At 30.8% G+C, this 20,581-nt stretch overlaps 1 pseudogene; it reads right to left on the reverse strand.

Annotated features, from left to right (window-relative positions):
- Window positions 1–14,684: 14,684 nt before the first annotated feature.
- On the reverse strand, window positions 14,685–19,788 carry LOC137815161 (pectinesterase 2-like; annotated as a pseudogene).
- Between the last annotated feature and the right edge of the window lie 793 nt (window positions 19,789–20,581).

Raw genomic sequence — 20,581 nt, forward strand, 5'->3', positions numbered from 1 at the left:
TTTGGGTTTGATATTCATCCTTAGGAATAAATTATTACTTTTGATATGGTACACTTGTCGTAAAATAGTCATCAGTCATCAATGTGTTTTGTCTTACCATATTGAACATGATCTTTGGTCAAACATATTTCACTCAAACTATCGTAGAAAATAATTATCTTCAATGAAGCATACCCCTGAATTGCTCATCTAACACTTCAACCATATCCCCTCCTTAGCCACTTCAACCAACATCATATACTCCACTTCAATGGTCAATAAGGTCAATATTAGTTGGAGATTAGTTGTCCAACTAACCAAAACGCATACTCCATAATGATTTGTCTAATGACCAAGTATGCAATATAGTCATAATCAAATAACCCTTTTAGAGTACTTTGTGATTCACCATTGAAGAAAGTTCAATTGTCTCTAGCTCCCTTAGGGATCTCATGATCCACTTCACATTTTGCTAATGCTCCTTCTTAGGTTTTCTCACATACCTACTCACCAGAGTAACTATTTGGGTAAGGTTTGGTCTAGTGTACACCATCACATACATCGGACTCCCTACTACACTAGCACAAGAAACAGGAAACATGTATTCCTTCTCCTTATTAGATTTAGCAGTATTGAGCTATAAAAAATGTATAGATGTTGTCAAATGTGTGCTCATGTCTTTCGCATGTTCCATTTTAAAATGTATCAATACTTGTTAGATGTACTTCTTTTAACACATAAAAGCTTATTTTAAGATCAATATTTCTTTATCTTCATCCCTAAATTCACCTCAATTGCACCCATATTCTTCATATTGAATTCACTATCAAGTACTAACTTCAACCTTCTGATATTATCTCAGTCTTGTGATGCAATCAATATGTGTCTACATACAACAACAGGTAGAAGAACTCAACATTGTTTACCATGTTATGATGGATGGAAGAATCATAAGGACTTATGTTGCACCTCCAAGATACGATGAACTAATTAAACCACTTATACCATTATCTAGGTGATTGTTTCATTCTTACAAAGAACTCTTCAATTTACACACAATCCTCCTTATCCTCTTTTTCAAAACCCTATGAATTGTTCAAAGTACATGTCTTGACTTGCCACAATAGCAAGCAAGACCCTAGTGGACGTATGCTTAACTACCAAATGGAAAATCTCATTATAATCAACATTGTCCTTCCTATTATAGCCATTGGCTACCATAATAACTTGAATCAAACAAACTTTGTAATTACTTCACACTATGTTATAGGATCAGATGAATTTCTTAATGTGGATATTTTAGCAGGTGGACTATCATTAGTCTTTCTTCTCAACATGCACACATTACTACCAAATGTAGCAATTTTTAACATATGTGCTTCATCAAATAACCTATTGTCAAATCCAAATGCTTAAATAGATACATTATTGCCAAACACTCTAATAATTTTCTTCTTGAAGATCTATTTGTAACCAACAATATTCTTTCCTCTAGGTGGTCTTACCAGCTTTAAGTCTCATTCTCTATAACAATTCCATCTATTCATGCATGGTGAGTTTCCATTACTCGCCCTCAACACAAGAAATTTCCTCAAAACATAGTAAGTTCATACAACTCTACAACCTCCTTTGTAGTTAGTGCATAGCCCATAAACATTACCTTCTTAGATCTGGTTCAAACTTACCATTATATACATAGTAGTAAGCAAGACATCAAATACCCTCAATGCTAAGAAATTTTTTAGCTTGTCCAACCATACCTTAACTGGATTTTTGAACATAATAATCGTAGATAGAAAACAATTCACCAAATAACATGTTATGCTCACAACCTTTCCCCAATAGTGTTTATTCAAACCAAAGTACGACAACATATTTTTTCCTCTCCAACAAGGTCTTATTTATCCTTTTGAAGACTCCATTTTTTTATGGAATAGGATGAAAAATCAAATGTCTTGTTATGTTTTATCTCTATTGATGCAATCCTAGCTTGCATCCTTGCTCTGCTTTGTATTTTGTTGTCTTTGAATGAATTGATGGATGCAAAATAAAGCTCAAATGGAGGAAGGAATCATCTTATGGATAATGAATTTGGATTGTGGAAATAGAATTTTACAAGATGTGAGGTCAATTTCTAAAAGTTTCTAAGCTAGACACTCCAAAGTGCTAACAAAGAGTGACATAGAAGACAAGTGAAGTTGAATTTTTGAACCATTTCATTAGTCTAATCCAAGCTCTGATACCAAATGGTGGAGTTCTCCTTGTCTACTAGATGAATTCTTCAGTTGAAATGAGTTGAGAATGGATTTGAATGGAAGCGAAAGTAATGAAGATCAAATGGATGGATAATCCATGAGTAATGGAAGGAAAATTGTGCTAGGAAGGAGATTAGGTCAACCTTCTAGCTATTTTCCTAAGCTTCTCAACTAATAGAGTGAGAGTAAGAGATAAGAGAAACTAAGAGAGGAATGGAAACACAAATTTAGCAGTAATTCAATACTCATTCATGGTCTCCCAAGCTAATAATACAATGTCCAAAAATCTTATTCTACTTAGCCTAAAATACAAGGGTCAGTCAAAATAAATTATAAACTACTCTATACTATTTTTACAAATAGTGGTCTTGTACTCTTGATGCTTAAAACATCTTATAGATTGATCTTCTTCTAAGTTGAACTTGGGCTCAAATGCCTTATAGAAGGCCCAAACAAGCCCAATTAGGCCCAAAGTCCTAGTAAACTCTTGATCAAGTCTCTAACTCTGTGACCTCTTTATTCTTGACTACAATCTCTTAAATGGGTTTTCATCATCTACAGTAGTCATTAAACTTCATAAAATAGAATTTCAAATTGTTAGCCTTTAGACGCTTGACCATTTTCTTGATTTGGTTAAGCATTGGGAATGCCAAATGCTTAAACTTCTTGTAGAGCTCTAATTATTGCTTTATTATGAATTTTCATGTGAACCTTGATTAATCATTGATGATTTAGAGAAAGTAGCTCACATCTCCCAATGATGGATTTTTAAAATGATGAAACTTCCAAGATGGCCTTTGCCTTGTGCAACCCTATACGAAAGTGATGCATGTGATGATTTTTAAACACACAATGTTCACAAAACGAAAAAAAAATCACCTTTTAGTCCTCTAGTAGACCTCATTTGAACAAGATGTGGAAAATAACTTAAAAATTGTGTTGTAGAAAAATTGAAATTTAAACAATTTTTTTTACATTTGTTGTATTTGAAAAGATGTCAAAAAGCTCTTTTACATTAGGTGACAACATAACTGACGTAAAATACCTATTTTATCTTAGTTCAAATACAACAAATGTAAAAAAGGCATTTTAAACCCTTTTAAAGTGTTATTGCTCATTTCCCTCTCTTTGCTTAAATATTCTCTTTAGATTTTTCTTTGCACCACAACAATACAATGCTACAACAACTACCATACACCTACCTACGCAATACATTGTGCAACCTCTCATAGCTAGTTATCCTTGTTCCACATCGAGTGAAGACCTTGTTGTTATGAGTGAGTCTGACGATTCCCCATTCATTCGTTGCTTCACCCCATCTGCACAAACCTTTGAACATGTTGTAGTGTGAATGCCTTGTCATTCCTACTCCATATTCTTGGAGGGAGGACCTTCATATAAGGCTTTTCTTTAGATCCAAAACATACGTATTGTTTGTCAACGTATGAATGATATCATCATGCATCCTTACCATGCAAAGCATATTTTCAACCGTCTTGCAAGCATTATTGCTCATCAAAATCACATCATATTGGTTAACGAGAATATCCAACACCATATCACCATATGACTACAATTTCTAAGCAATAACTGCCAATTGATCCTATTTTCCAATCTTGGACAAATCTCATTGCCAATGTTTCAGTTGTTTGCAATATTTTCAAATATCTTTAAGATCAAGCTTTGTCTTCTTCAACCTCTTGAAATTTTTGTATGTCTTAAAGACCATTAACCCATAATATCATGCATCATCTACACTCTTAGATGCTTTAAGGAAAAGTTCCTTTTCGTAGTGGCTATACTTAACATCCTCAAGTATTATGCAATCTTTCTCTACACTTAAAGAACTTACAAACTTCTCGTAAGATGCAAGAGAGAGTCTAACAAAATCATCATTGTGTCTTCATCATCTACCTTGATCTCAATGTCTCAAAGCTCCATCAAGATTGAATTGAACTCACCAAGACGAGTATTGAGTGTCATATCCTCCTTCATACGAAGTTCTAACAACATTCTCTTCAATATAAGCTTGTTGCAAATTGACATTATCATGAAAAACTTCTCCAACTTCAATTACAGGGCTATTAAGATCTTCTACTCCACAACTTTATTAAAAACCTTACTTGATAAAATATATATATATATATATATATATATATATATTCAATGAGTTTTTTCTTTCATATACTTCAGAATATGCATCTCTTTATGTTCGAAGTGCTTCCAGAAAGTGATGTCCACATCCCTTGCTGTTTAAGCAAGACTTTTATATTGATTTTTCATAAATTCCTCTATTCATACACTCCTAAGCAAAGAAACATTAACAATTAAAAAATTCCTAGAATTTGATTTTATAGAATTATATTTCTTATTTTTAGACTTTTAAAATTAAAGTTGCTTTTAAAGAGGTTAATTTTTCAAATTTATACTTTGTAGTATAACTTATTTGAATTTTCTTTTTATAAAAATTAAATTTATTTGTACTAATATTTTATTATATAATTTTATTTAGATTATACTTTAAAATCAAATGTTCATTTGAGGTTATAATTAAAAAAATAATTTTAAAAAGTTTTAGTTGACTTTTTTAAAAATAGTATTATTGAATACCTGCATTACAATCACTATAAGAAATTATAGTTTTAGTGATATGCATATTCATCACTATCACTAAATGTTATGTTATAATTATTGTTATACTTATTAGTATGATTATCAATATTAATATAATTAATAATATAAAAATTACTAATAATATTCATACATTTAATATCATTTATATTATTAATTTCATTAATATTATTATTATTCATATTAGACATCTCACGAAAACAACGGCTTCAATTTTAGATATTCACAAACATACAAACATGAGTTTTTTAGTAATATTGAGGAGAGGTGTAATCCTAGAGTTACATATGTGATGGATCCATATTATTTAATTATCTTATTTTATTTAACAATAAGCATTGATTATATATTAACTTAAATATAATTATATTTATATTTTATTATTTATTTAAATATATTATAAGGTCCACAATAAAATAATAATTTTAATTGTATATTATATATTATGATGTTAATTACAAACTTCACTGCATATTTTTGTAAGACAACATTGACAACATTGATAAACTTAATTTCAAAGAGAATAATTGCCTTTTTCTCATAATAAGCCTAAATACTAACATCTTATTCGTATCTTAACTTGAGATATTTGAAAATATACCTTATTTCAACATATGTGGAGAACAATACATGATAACTGATTTAGTTATAACTTATATCTTTCAACATGTGTAGAGAACAATACATGATAACTGATTTAGTTATAACTAACTAAATTATAAGTTTCAAACTTATTTTTGAATATTTTAACCAGTTATAACTAAAAGCCTACAAATAGAGATTGATTCATTATCCTCTATATTTATGCATTTATACATAATAACAAACTTTGTACTTAATCATTTATATTTTATAATTATATTTATTTTTAGAAAGAAATAAAATTTGAATAAATAGTACAAGTCTATATCATTTATAAAGTATGAAGAAAAAAGAAGAACATAGTCAAATAAAAATAGTGTTAAATTGAAAAGAAAAGATAAAAAAAAATTGTTGAACGATGAATTATGTACTTTTAATTATTTATTCTATAATTTTATGAATTCTGATTATATGTTTTCTTTTTCACTTTAACACATTAGTTGTATAATTTCTTAAATTGTTAATGTATCGGTCGGTGCTAGACGAGTCAGTCACTCGATCTTAGTGACCGACCTATTGTGTCAAATGAAGTATTGTAATTGTAAAGTGACACAATGAAGGTAAAATTGTCTCTTTAATAAAAGATTATGGGTTCAAATTTAAAATAGACAAAATTTAATATTTTTTCACAATTACTAGTGATATAATAATAATGAAGTTGGTATTATATGATATTTTATATTAAATAATCATTATTAATTTATAAAAGTTCAATAAATTTTTTATTAATTATATTTTTATTGAAAGAAAAATAAATTTATCATATGGTATTTTACATTAATAAATAATTATTTATAACATGTATATTTTTTATTTTTAATAAAAATTTAGTGACAACTTAAAAATAGTCACAAGTAATATACAAATAGTGATAACTTTAAATATAGTCACAAGTAATATACAAATAGTAACAACTTAAAATATAGTAACAACTAATATACAAATAGTTACAATTTAAAATTTAATCACAACTAATATACAAATAGTGACAAATTTTATATATAACACTATTAATTGCATTATCACAAAATAAAAATAATATTGACTTATGAAAAATAAGATCATACATTTAAATATAAAATAACATAAATTTAATAGTTTTTTTCGTAACAATGAATTTATGACATATTATTGATATAAACATTGTGATAATTATAAAGTGGTATAGTGAAAATAATGAATTTTTTTCTTTCAAGGGTTTTTGAGTTCAAATCTAAAGTAAAACAATTATTTTTTAACTTTTTGTGACAAATTAAAAAAATAGTCATAATTTTTATACTTATCACTATTAATTATATTATCATAAAATGAAAATAATGTTAGACATATTATAAGAGACCAATAATTAATAATTTATCATTGATAAAAATAACTATTAATTTATAAATATTTAATAAATTTATATTAATTATATTCTTATTATAAAAAAATATTATATATTTTATTTATGATGTGTTCTTGACCTTTTAATATAGTTATTGTGATATTTCTTAATTTTGTCACTATTATAAATAACATATGTGACAAATAAAATGAGTAGTCACAAATAATAGATAAATAGTGACAAATTTGATCTTTATCACTAATTTTAATATATTTATTGTGATATTTTTTTGTTTTGTCACTATTATACACAATATTAGTGACAATAAAAAAAAATAATCACAAATAATATATATAAATAGTGACAAATCTTATATTTATCATTAATCTTTTGTCATTAAAACTAATTTTTGTTGTAGTGAATAAAAAAAACCTAAAATATTTTTATGTAAACACGTAACAAATAATAAGACAAATTATTTTAAATAGGATAAGTAACAATACGTATTACTCATACTTTGCCGAACTCAATCTGATCATTTTTTTTTATCAGTTAAAAATGAATTAAATTAAAAAAAACTATTTTTTTTAGAAATGCTTCAACTTTTATAATAAAGTCACCTATAACCTCTCACCTATATTTAATTTTTTTTTTTATAAAAAGATCATTCACCGAATGATATAAGTAAACAGACCCTACAAAAAAACCAAACTAGATTACATACAACTATTAGAAAAACCACAGAAAAACAGCTTCATGATAACTCTTTCATTTGGATTCATCCTTACAAAGGTTTATCATTCTTCATTTTGAAACTCCATGTCTCTTCAAAAATATAAGACTTCGTTAAAATCATGTTGATTAACATGAAAAACATAAGTTAAGATGACTTCTAGATTTTCCTTTTATTCCACCTAAACAGGTTTTTAGGGGTGCTCTTGAAGGGCACTACTTCAATTCAAATCCATGAACATGGAGCACCACGAAAATAATTGATTTAGTACACGTTCCAATGGTTACATTAAAACTATAAGTTCAACTTGTCATTTTGTCTTATACTTGTCATTAAAACTTTAGTATGCAATGTAAAAAAAGTGATATGAATGTATAGAGATTAATAATTATATGTAGTTGATTCATTGAAGGAGGTTCCACAATTATCCTTAGTAAGTTTTGTTTTCTTTAAGACTAATTTCACTCCTAAATTTGGTTATGAACATTTAAAACACGGTATATATCTATATATATAGTTACATACAATTAATTAGGGAAATAATATTGAAATTTTGATAATTGAAAACAATAACCCTTTTTTTCCATTTAGTCAATATAATTCTATTACTAATTATATACTATTAAAAGAAGAAAAAGATACCAAAAATAATGTTTTAACAAATAAGTATAGTTTACAAAAGTTAGTACATGTTTTTTTTTTTTAGAAAACATAAAAACTAGGGAGGAAAGCCTCTTACAATGAAATCAAATACACTTGCAAATTACGGTTGTCATGGAACTTCAATTGTTTTAGAGCCGAAAAAAGAAACCAATTTTTAGAGACCAAAATAATTAGTTGCAATAGTAACTCAATTAGATACCATTTTAAAAACTAAAAAAACTTTGATTTCTAATTAGTTTCTATTATTGTTAAATAGTTTCTAAATTGGTATCCAATTAGCAACCAAGGTTTTAACTACCAATTATTTAGTTTCTAAATTTGGTAGCAAAAACCTGGTTGCTAATTAGATACCAATTTATAAACTATTTAACAATAATAGAAACTAATTTAGAATTTTTTTTTTTTAGTTTTTAAAATGATCTTTAATTTAGTTATTATTGCGCAACTAATTATTTTGATCTCTAAAAATTGGTTTCTATTTCATGATTTTCTTGTAGTGATGTGAGATTAGGACATTAATAATAAAGGAAAGATAAAAGAGAGTTTATGTGTAACAACAAATTAATAAAGTTAACTAATGTTAAAGTTTATGACTTATTATTAGAGATGTTAATTTCTTTTGGCTTAGTGAACATGTTTTTTTTTTTTTTTATAGTTTTGATCGGTATTTACGTTTGTTTATATTAAGTTTTGTTGAATCTGTTTTATGTTTTGAAATCATAAAATTTTGAATGATGTAAGTTTATATGGGGAATATATATATTACATTAAGTAGTTTTTGGATAAGGATTGTAGTATGTATTAAATACTCTCGTTTATTTATTTTTTATTTACTGTTTAAAAAATAAAATTACAACACTCCTTCAACAAACAATAAAACAATTTTCTAAAATGTGTTTTAAATAAGAAAAGTGCAACGTATATAAGTTTCAATTTAATTAATTACTATTTGGAAAACTACAATATTTTCTTTCAAACCTATACATTTAATCTTAATGAGTATCTTTAAGTCATGTACATCTCTTCACCCTCTTCTTCGAGAAAATAATTTTTCAATGTAATTAGTGTATCAACTTTCATATTGAGTTATTACTAATACAATTATTAACTATAAAAAAACCCAGTACAGTTATTACATACATAATTTTGGAGTTATAATTATGACATTAATTGTTTAATCATGTGATTACCACAACTTGTATATTCTTTTATCAAATAACTACAAACTCAAACATAGGGGAATAAACTAAGCCAACAAAATAGATTGAATAACTTCAAAAGTCACGGATGCACATATATATGTATTAAAAAACCATATATACACAGAAAATTAAGATTCGTTCATGATGACAATAAACATTTAAATTATTATCCACAAGATGTATTATTGATTAAAAATAAAATAAAATATGGATCAGTTCTGGAAATTTATTAAGAATGGATTCATCCTTGCAAGCTTGTTCATGGAGTCCAACTTCGAAAGAGAAATCCCAACCAAATCAGTTTTTTTTAATGTGATTAAAAATGCAAGGAAAATAGTAGTTTTATGGAAAATTAAATAGAAATATATATTTTCCATGCATTATACGTCATCGTTTGCGTCACCAATCACAAACAGTTAAATAAACAAATTGATGGGTTGCCAAATTTTGGTACCTCGAGGCTTTATTAAAAGTATGTCAGCATTTATTCCAACTTGGAGCAACAAAATTTCACAATAAAAGTATAACCAAAGGCTTGGGAAGACACGTAATATTATATATATATATATATATATATATATATATATATAAAAGGAACTAAATAATTTTTACTAAATAAAAAATAGTAAAAAAAAAATGGAAATAATAGATAATGATAAAGTAACAAAAAGATAAAAATCAAAATATATATGAAAGTCAAAGATAAAGAAATCAAACTCCAAGTTAAAATGATTGTTTAAATAGTTATAATGTACTAAACTATCATAAGATGATGTATGCTAAGTTTCACAAAATTTCCTCTTATGTAAATTACTTAAAAATAAATTTATCTTCATACATTAAAAGCTTTAAAAATGTCTAATTAAAATTAATATATTTCATGCATTAATTTTAACTTTGTATTCTTAACCATAATCATTTCCCAATATCAATCAAATCCTAATCACAAAATTAGTGGTTAGTCATGAGGTCATATTCAATGAACTCATATATGAATGAATTCATAGTTTGTTTGTAAACATTAAAGATAAAGTTGCATATATTGCTAGTCTAGGAATTGTTTAATGTGCAAGAAAACATAATGCTTGAATTTCCAACAATAACAAACTATTTCAATCTCAACTGTGGAATTAGTTGAAATATAAAATATTGGAAAGACAATATGCTATTTGTGTAACTGTTGGTTTTCTGGTAAGAAACAAAGTTTACTTCATACTTAGTAATATTAGTAATATTTGTAAAATACTTAGTAATATTTGTAAAAGATACAATATATAATTCAACTTATAATTCAAATATATTAAAGTATAAGGTTGTAGTAATAATATAGGTTTGGCTAGGTTTTTGGCGTGGGATTTAGAACATGAGCCATATTTTTATCATGACAAAAGGTAATGACCAATAAGCCTACACAATAGAACAACATTTGTATTTGTTTTTTTTAAGTGTTAAAGTAACTATTGTATTCCAAATTTATTGATTTTTTTATTAAAAACAATCAAATCCCAATCAATCAAGTAAAAAATAACAAACAAGTACAAACATTTAAAATATTAAGGAATAATATAATTAAAATAAATCTTTGATAAAGTTAAAATAAACTCTTTAGATTACTTATAACCTAACAAAAAGGTGAAATTAGTCACTCATATTTTCACTAGAGAACAATTTTCTAGTGAGAGTAAGTCTCTGTTGGAATTCTAAATCCTAAATCTATTGTGTTTGTTAAACATTGTAGAAGTTCTTCATTAGTCTTTTGTTTATAAGAATATTGATAGGTTCAAATAAAAGATATTTACAAGTTTCTCATCTTTGCAACTCCTAGCTTATGTGCATCTTTGATGTTGTGTTATTTATATCTTGATCAAGTTTTAACTATTTATCACACATTTTCAACAAACCATTAAAATCGCTCCATCTATTAGTGAATATAAAATAAAAATATATAAAATAATTTTAAGAATAATAATCTAAAAATTTAGAATTTATATTTTTTATCAACAAAATAATAAATAAATAAATAAACATTGGTGCTGAAAGGTTAAAACGATGGCTATTTTCAATTTAAAACGGCAACTTTATAGTCGCATTTGATGTACACGTATTCTTAAATTCAACATATAATATATTAGAAGGTGGCTATTTAGCCACATTCGTAAATGCGATTTATAAATGTGGTTATGATAAATAGCCGCATTCTTATATGTTTCTGAATGATTTTTAAGAGGGATGAGTAATGCATTTACGAATGCAGCTATTTACCAATAGTCACATTTATAAATCTTTGTGTTGGATTTAAGAATGCGACTATGGTATATAGCCGCCGTTGTATATGGTTTTTTTTTAGTACAATCTATTTAATGCTAATTTCCATCTAAATTGACCTCTTCAATTATAACCTAGCCAGAAAAATAAATAAATTCACAAAATCAAATTTTATATTATGTTTTAATTGTTGAGAAGCGATGTCTTCTTCACATATTGGACATGCTTTATGACCCTTAACACTATACCCTGATAAGTTACCATATGTCAGAAAGTCATTGATGGTGTAAAATAACATGGCATGCATCTTGAAAGTTTCATTGCTCAAGCACCTGTGTTTCCGCTAGTTATAATAATATCAATAAGTTAAAAAAAGTTATTATCCATTTCTATATCTAAATGAAATATTTAATATATCAATATTTTTATTAGAAATATGAAATTTAACATAAATAGATAATTTTCTTAAAAAGTAATAAAATAGATACAAGATATGAAGAATTCATTACCACAATTTTAGTATAATCAAATCTCAACTAATATTATATACATTCACACGACTTATCTATTTTATTAGTTTTTTAAAATTTTACAATTTTCATAATTATTTCACCATAAAAATCCGTCAATATATCATTTAATAACCTGTTATAGTCAATTCTATCATAGGCTATAAAAAGAGAATGTATGATGATGCAAAAAAGAAATTTTAAGAGTAGATATCATAACTTCGTATAATTGTTCTATTGAAAAGGAAAGTTCTTACAATTGAGGAACATGTAATCTTTCAAAATACAAATCTATTTATGAATTGAATCTAGTTTCCAATTGTATCAACAAGCTAAGACAAGATTACTTAACAATCACAACAAATGAAAGAAATGAAACCAGTAAAACAATCAACAAATAACAAACACTACTTGTTTAGGGTTTAGACCAGAATCAAGCTTGGCGGGATGGACATAGACCAGGATCAATTGAGATTGTATTTGACTGTGCTAAATTGTAAAATTATGAGTGCCCATTTTAAGTATCTGGGTATGGAGGTGGGAGGTGATCATTAGAGAGTTGGGTTCTGGGATAAAGTGGTCACAAAGATTCGCCATAGATTGGATAGATGGAAGGAGAAGTTATTGTCTATGGCTGGTAGAGTTTTCTTGCTGAGATCAGTCATTTCGTCTATTCCACTCTTTTACATGTCTTTTTTCAAGATGCTAATGTCTGTGGTTCTTTCCATCAAGAAAATTCAGAGGAATTTCCTATGGGATTGGGGGAAGGATGGTAAGAAAATTGCTTGGGTGGCATGGGAGAAAGTTTTCAAGCCCTTAGAGGAAGGTGGTTTGCGTGTAAAATATTTGAGGTTGTTAAACAGTGCGCTGTTAGGGAAATGGATTTGACGATTACAGTTAGTGGAGGGTGGCATGTGGAAAGAGATTATTGAATCTAAGTATGGCGATTGGAGAGTACTTCGTCAAGATGGTAGCAACCATAAGGATTCCATCTAGTGGAAAGATTTGAAGAAGGTTTGGGCGTCGGAGGAATGAGGGTTTCATTTTGAAGATAATGTCACTTGGAGGCTTGGGAATGGGAAACGTATTAAATTTTGGGATAATTTTTGGATTGGGAGTGAGGTGTTGTGTTCAAGGTTTTCAAGGCTTTATTCGTTATCTATGGAAAAAAGTGCCTATGTGTCACATTCTAGTGTTTGGATTAGCGATAAGTGGTCATGGAAGGTGGATTGGAGGTGTGCCCTGTTTGATTAGGAAGATGGTGAGGTTCTTCGTCTCATGTCTTTGGTATAGGGTAAAACTCTTTCAATAGGTTTAGTGGATCAGTGGGTATGGAAGGCGGATGAGGAAAGTGTTTTTACGGTCATCTCGACATACAACTGTTTATGTATGTCAGAAGTGCGCACTTATAGCGCTATGTATGAGGCCTTCTAGAGCATAAAGGTGCTACCATCTTTAATGACTACATCTTGGAGAGTTCTGGTGGATAGGTTACCGACACGTGTGAATTTGGAAAGTCGAGGATCCCTGTGGAAAGTAACTCGTGTGTCCTGTGCGGGTTAGAAGAAGAATTTGAGAGTCATGTTTTTTTCTCATGTATGGTAGCTTGGAGGGTCTGGTGCTTGTGTAGCAAGTGGATTGGGATGGATTTTGTCTACCATTGGGATGCTAGATCCCATTTCACTAAGTTCTATTTGTGTTGGGCATGTGGACTTTTCTAAAAAAATTTCTTTGGCCCAACTCAATGCGTGGAAATGGATCACGAGTAAAGTACAAGGTACTTCGTTCACTTGCGCCCAATGGTGCTTGGACCCAAAGGCTTGATTGAAGTCAATTACTTAGTTAGGACGTTGCTAGATGGTGCTGGCGAGGGGATTTTTTTCGTGGGTTGGTAGGTAAGCTGATTGTACTATGTTACCTCTTGTTATTGGTTTGGGTACTACTAACACTGGTTTTTGGCCAACCACAGTTTTGTTTTCGGTTGCAGGTGGTGAGTTAGTTTCTAGTGGATTGAAGGTAAGCTTCAACCTTTGTTTTTTGTTCCTTGTGATGGGTATTGAGCAGGTGTTACGACTTTGGAGCTTGTCAGCAGGTAAGTATGGGTCCTTTAGATTCTGAAGAGAGCGATTTCTTTTGGCATGGTTTCATGGGTCTGGATGTGGGAATGGGATTTTGTTCTGTATTTGTTTTCTGTTTCTTAATCGTGTTTGTAGACTTTTGGTTGTAGTAGGGTTTTTTGTGTGTATTGTTTAGGTTAAAGACTGGTTGTTAGAGTCTGATTATGGTAGTAGGGTTTTATTTTTTTATGTGGGTTGCCATTCCTTTTTTTTTAGGTTTGGTTTGGAGGTGGTAGAGTTTGTAGATTGTTTACTGGTCATGTGTTGAGCTGATTGGCTTTGGACAGTTTTTGTATAAGAGTTGGGACAACCCTGAAGTGTCTCATTTTATTTTATTTATTCTTTGTTGATAAAAAAAACTTGTTTAAAGAGGAGAGATAAAAGGAACTATGGTGGAAGGTAACCATGTGTTTCCAGTAATAAAATTAGCAACGATAAACTTTGAAGCCTCGGAAGCCATAGTCATCACACGAAAGACTTTCCATTTAACTCTTCTAGCGGTAGAAGAACCTGGATCAGTGTTCATGTACTCTCCATAATATAATGTGTTCAATGCAAGTCACCACTCCATTCTAACCAACCCGCTGGATTAATCAAGCCATCAAGATAAGTCTTCATGAAAACTGTTCTAGAATATTGCTTCCATGGTCTTCCAAGATAAGTCTTAACTGAGTTTTGGACTGGTTACAAATCTGAGGCAGCTGTACTTTAGAATTGTGAATGGAAATGCCAGTGTTTTGGTTTGGATCGGTTCTTCCTTGAGAAGTGATTGAGTTGACTTTGTTTGGAGGGTTTCTTGCATATAGGTTACAGTTTTGAACACCACAACAACATTGCCAAAGATGAAGTCAATTGTGCCATATATGTCACATTCTCTATAGAAATTTCTATCATAGTGGACGTATAGTGTGTCTTGGTAACCTTCAAAACTACATTTGTAAAACACTGATAAGTCTGATCCAGAACACAGTGCAACAACTTGGTGATTTTCTGCACCAGCAGTATTTCTAAACGTGATGGCTTGAGCTACAAATCCATCTCCAAGAACAACTGAAAAGGTTAAACATGCTATTAAATTCTCAATCCTTGAATAAATCATTTTTTATTTTCTTTTTCATCAATAAGAAATTGGTGAACAAGATGAATAACTAAGGAAAATGGAAAAATGTTGTTTTAGCTTACCAACAGTAGCTGAACGAAAGGTTGTGATGCCCCCTCCAACACTTTTGCTACCTATGATTATGGTCTTTCCAATACCATCTCCCACCAACATTATATTCTTTGCTTTTATCTCAACTTGTTCATTATATACTCCACTCTTCACATATATCACATACATTCCGCTGCTACTCTTTGGTGCAGCATTTATGGCTGCACTCACTATTGTGTACTTTGCAGACCCATCTTTGGCCACCACTACTTAGAAGCTGGAGAAGAAGCTTGCAACAACTTACTGTTGTAAAATAGAATCTATGATATTGCAAAACAGAAAACGTAAAAACAGAGTGTGTGTAGAAACGGAAAACAGAGTGTGTGCACACACCTCCGAAACCTTCGTTCGTAGGGGACCAATGTTCGAAACCCTCGTTTGCAGAGGTTGAACATGGGATAGAGTCCCAACGTTCTGCAACCTAAGAGGACCTCTAACAATGGTTCCTGCCTTAAATGAGTCACTCAAAACATGCGTGCTCTCAACAGATCTAGATCTGCTCCACACTCTCCGGGAAGATGCAGTCTTCTTCTCCGCAACAGTTGGGAACCGCCTTAACCGTGGGAAGCAATTTTGCTCATGTAGTGAGATGCGGTTATTTTCTCCATCTATAAATACCGCAACCCTTTGCTTCAGAAATCACATCTCTCAGTTCACCACCTTCTTCCTCTCACCGCGCTCACCGTGCACCATCTTCCTCCTCTCACTTTTATATCTTTTTTCTCTTTCTCTCTCATCATTTAATATTTTACTTTATTATAATATTTTTGGGTTACTGGATTATTACTCTTTTAAGAGTAACTTGCTAGTTTTGATCCTCGAACATTTCTGGGAAGTTCTTGTTATATCCTGGGGGACTTGTGCAATACACCGTGGGTAAGTCCTTACGGACAATGATTACTCACGCCTTGGGAAATCTTAGTAGATTTTCCTAAAGGAGCAAAACTCATTGGTTGTAAGTGGTTCTTTAGGAAGAAGTACCATCCTGATGGATCCATAGAGAAATATAAGGCAAGATTAGTTACTAAAGGTTTTACTCAAAAACATAACATAGATTACTTTGATACTTTTGCCCCTATTACTAGGATTTCCTCTATCCGTGTGTTGCTAGCCCTAGCATCTATCCATAAGTTAGTAATTCACCAAATGGATGTTAAAATAACCTTTTTTGAATGGTGAACTAGAAGAGGAAATTTATATGACTAAATCTGAAGGATGTGTAGCTCCAGATCAAAAAGAAAAAGTATGCAAACTTTTAAAATCTTTGTATGGTTTGAAACAAGCACCAAAAAATTGGGATGCAAAACTTGATAATGTTTTACATTGTGCAAGTTTTTCTACCAATGATGTTGATAAATGTTTGTATTCTAGATCTGAAAATGGTGAATGTGTCATTATATGTTTGTATGTGGATGACATGCTAATTTTTTGTACATGTAATGATATTGTTTTTAAAACAAAATTGTTTCTTGAATCTAAGTTTAAGATGAAAGACATGGGTGAAGCAAGTGTATTATATGAGTTAAAATTATAAGGAAGGGTGGTAGTATATTACTATCCCAAGAAAAATACATCGGGAAACTTAAGAAGTTTGGTTACTATGACTTTAAGTTAGTGAACACCCCTTATGATGCTAACTCTAAATTAAAGAAGAAGATAGAAGAATTTATTTCTCAAACTCGGTATGCCCAGATAATTGGGAGCTTATTGCATTTAATGAGCTTTTCTAGAACAGATATTGCTTATAAAATAGATAGACTGAGTAGACACACTCAATATCCTAGTTAGGATCATTGGGATGCGCTTGCGACACTCATGAAATACTTGAGAGGTACAATGGATTATGTCATTGAATATAGTGGATTTCCCGTTATGTTAGAAAGGTACAGTGATGCAAATTGGATCTTTGATTTAGATGAGACAAAGTCCACTAGTGATTATGTATTTACACTTGGGGATGGTGTAGTTACATGGAGATCATCCAGGCAAACTATTATTGCAAGATCAACAATGGAATCTGAGTTTGTTGCTCTCGAGATGGCTGGTAGTGAAGTTGAGTGGTTAAAAAACTTCTTACCAAACATTATGTTAGGCATGAAACCAACCTCATATGTATCAATGCATTGTGATTGCCAATCGGCAATAGCTATAGCTAAAAATAAAAGTTATAATGGAAAGAATAGACATATACAATTGAGACAAAATGTGGTGAAACAGTTTCTAAAAAGTGGAACGATTTCTATTGACTATGTCAAGTCAGAACGGAATTTGACAGATCCTCTGACAAAACCCCTAGGGAGAAAAATGATTCTAAAAACATCGAGGGCAATGGGACTTAAGCCACTTGCAAATAAACAAGTGATGGAAACTCAACCTTTGTGATTGGAGATCTCATGAATATGGTTCATATGGGTAAAAACAAGTCACTTGTTAGTTATGCTAGCACTAATATTGATTTAAAATCAATTTTGTCCATTCCTATGGTGTGTGAGAAAGTGCTAGATACTGCATTATCGAGAGGATAAACTTTATAGTTAAAAATCTAAGGTAAAAGAGTTTTAACAATTTACAAAGTTTTAATGTTTTTCATATCCCTCATGGATGGTGTATGATTTGCAACATACACTTGATGAAATCACTTTTATGAGTGTCAAGTGGGGGCCGCTTGCATGAGATATTGGCAAGATCTCTATAGCACTCATGAATATCGGGCACGCGCATGGCCTAGTAAGTGCAACATAACAATAACTACAAGTAATATGGGGGTGTATTGTGATTGATAAACCTCTAACACATACTAAGTGTCTTGATTCATATAGATTGCTATACCAAATACACTATGTGTTAAGTTCATCAATCTAAAACTGGTTCATATAGCTTGTTATACCAGCTCTGATGCATTACATCTTAGATGAACCCAAAATCTTATTTTCTTTCTTTATCTCTATGTTTTATCTTTTGCAATATGTGGGAGATTGTTGTAAAACAGAACCTATGATATTGCAAAATAGAAAACGTAAACACAGAGTGTGTGCAGAAACAGAAAACAGAGTGTGCACACACACCTCCGAAACCCTCGCTCGTAGAGGACCAACGTTCGAAACCCTCGTTCGCAGAGGTTGAACGTGGGATAGAGTCCCAACGTTCTGCAACCTAAGGGGACCTCCAACAACGGTTCCTACCTTGAATGAGTCACTCAGAACGTGCGTGCTCTCAACAGATCTAGATATGCTCTGCAATCTCCGAGAAGATGCAATCTTCTTCTCCGCAACAACTCGGAACCGCCTTGACCCAGGGAAGCAGTTTTGCTCACTTAGTGGGATGCAGTTATTTTATCCATCTATAAATACCACAACCCTTTGCTTCAAAAATCACATCTCTCAGTTCACCATCTTCTTCCTCTCATCAAGCACACCGTGCACCATCTTCTTCCTCTCACTTTTTCATCTTTTTTCTCTTTCTCTCTCATCATTTAATATTTTACTTTATTATAATATTTCTGGGTTATTGGATTATTACTCTTTTAAGAGTAACTTGCTAGTTCTAATCCTCGGACATTTCCGGGAAGTTTTTGTTGTATTCTTGGGGACTTGCGTAATACACCGCGGATAAGTCCTTACGGACAGTGATTACTCACGCATCGAGAAATCGATTTTGTTCGTAATTTTGAAGCTTCATTGACTACACTTCCTATCACTTGGCTTGACCCATGTTGGAAATCCATCTTTGTAAATTGGTTCTTCATATTGAACTTTGTTTAGAGCCAAAGTGCTGCTCAATAACTTGGTAACATTGTTGGACATGAAAGGAAGAACATAGTCTTGAACCCCAAGGTCGTAGAACCCAGCTTTGCATGCCTCAAGGTTAGTGAGAGTTGTGCTGAGCCAGGCTTGAGCATCAACTTGGGAGTAGTCGATGTTAGGGTCTAAGGTTTCATTGAGTTTACGAATGGTTTGCTCATAAAGCTCAACACAATTAGCCCAAGCAGTTGTTTCACGAGGGTTTCCGCACTTTTTGAACCAAGTGAGAGGGTGTTTCCATGGCCTTTGAGATCCCGTTATTGAGCAAGTTTCAACGAAGGCTCGAAGAAATTAGATTTCTATTTGATGGGTATGTATTGATACGTGGGGTCATTGGTCAATAAATACTCACATGGTTGAGGGTTTGGAGTTTGGTGGCACCAAAGTTTAACGAATAACATGAAATGAAAGATAATAGTTGGAAAGCAATGAACAGTGGTAGGAGCAAGCAAAAACATGCCATGGCTTCTGGTTAACCTGCTATGTGTCTAGCAATAACTTTAAAAACTAAATGAATGATTAATATGTGAGAGAAGGATCAATTGATTGAATGGAAGTGGAATGTGTTTTATGTCTTAATCTTGTGTCTTTATATAGAGAAAGGTAAAAAGGGTCATGTTGAAATTATAAGGAACACTCTCTAGCCATCGCATGGTTCAACTTCGATTTCTGCATTATACTTATCGCTTTTTGCTTCTCCATGGCCATGCATGCATGTTCTTTTGCTAAAATTAATTAATTAAATATGCAACGCATTGTAGGTTTATGTTAGAATGGGTTCATACACAAGCACAAGATCCAAAAAGCAACCCAATTGTATGAAAGATTTTTTAATAGGATAGGCCCATGCTACTACTTGGGAAGTCTGCCATTATTACTATGCATTTTTCAGTTTAAAATGTTTTTGTTTCTTTAAGAATTGTAAGGCCCATGGCCCACTTGTACCCTTAAAAGGGACTAAGCAATATGAATGAAGGAGGAAAGTTTTTTTTTATGGTAATTGTTGAATCAAGTGTGTTCAAGCTTTGAAGAATCCAAACCCTTTGAAGTTTGATGGAAGGCTGGATGTGCTTGCTGTTGCTGATGTGTTTTAGAATAGGATCTGGGGTGGATTATCTGTGTAAATCCACTCTTGATTGAATCCAAAGCTTAAGCATTCTCAAACCTTTTAATTGAAAGTGTTTTTCAAACTAAGTGAAAAGCAACCTATTGTTTTGTCGAAACAATTGATTGTTTTAAACTTAGGTGTTT

The sequence above is a fragment of the Phaseolus vulgaris genome, chromosome 10, assembly GCF_000499845.2.
Source record: "Phaseolus vulgaris cultivar G19833 chromosome 10, P. vulgaris v2.0, whole genome shotgun sequence".
Classification (NCBI taxonomy): domain Eukaryota; kingdom Viridiplantae; phylum Streptophyta; class Magnoliopsida; order Fabales; family Fabaceae; genus Phaseolus; species Phaseolus vulgaris.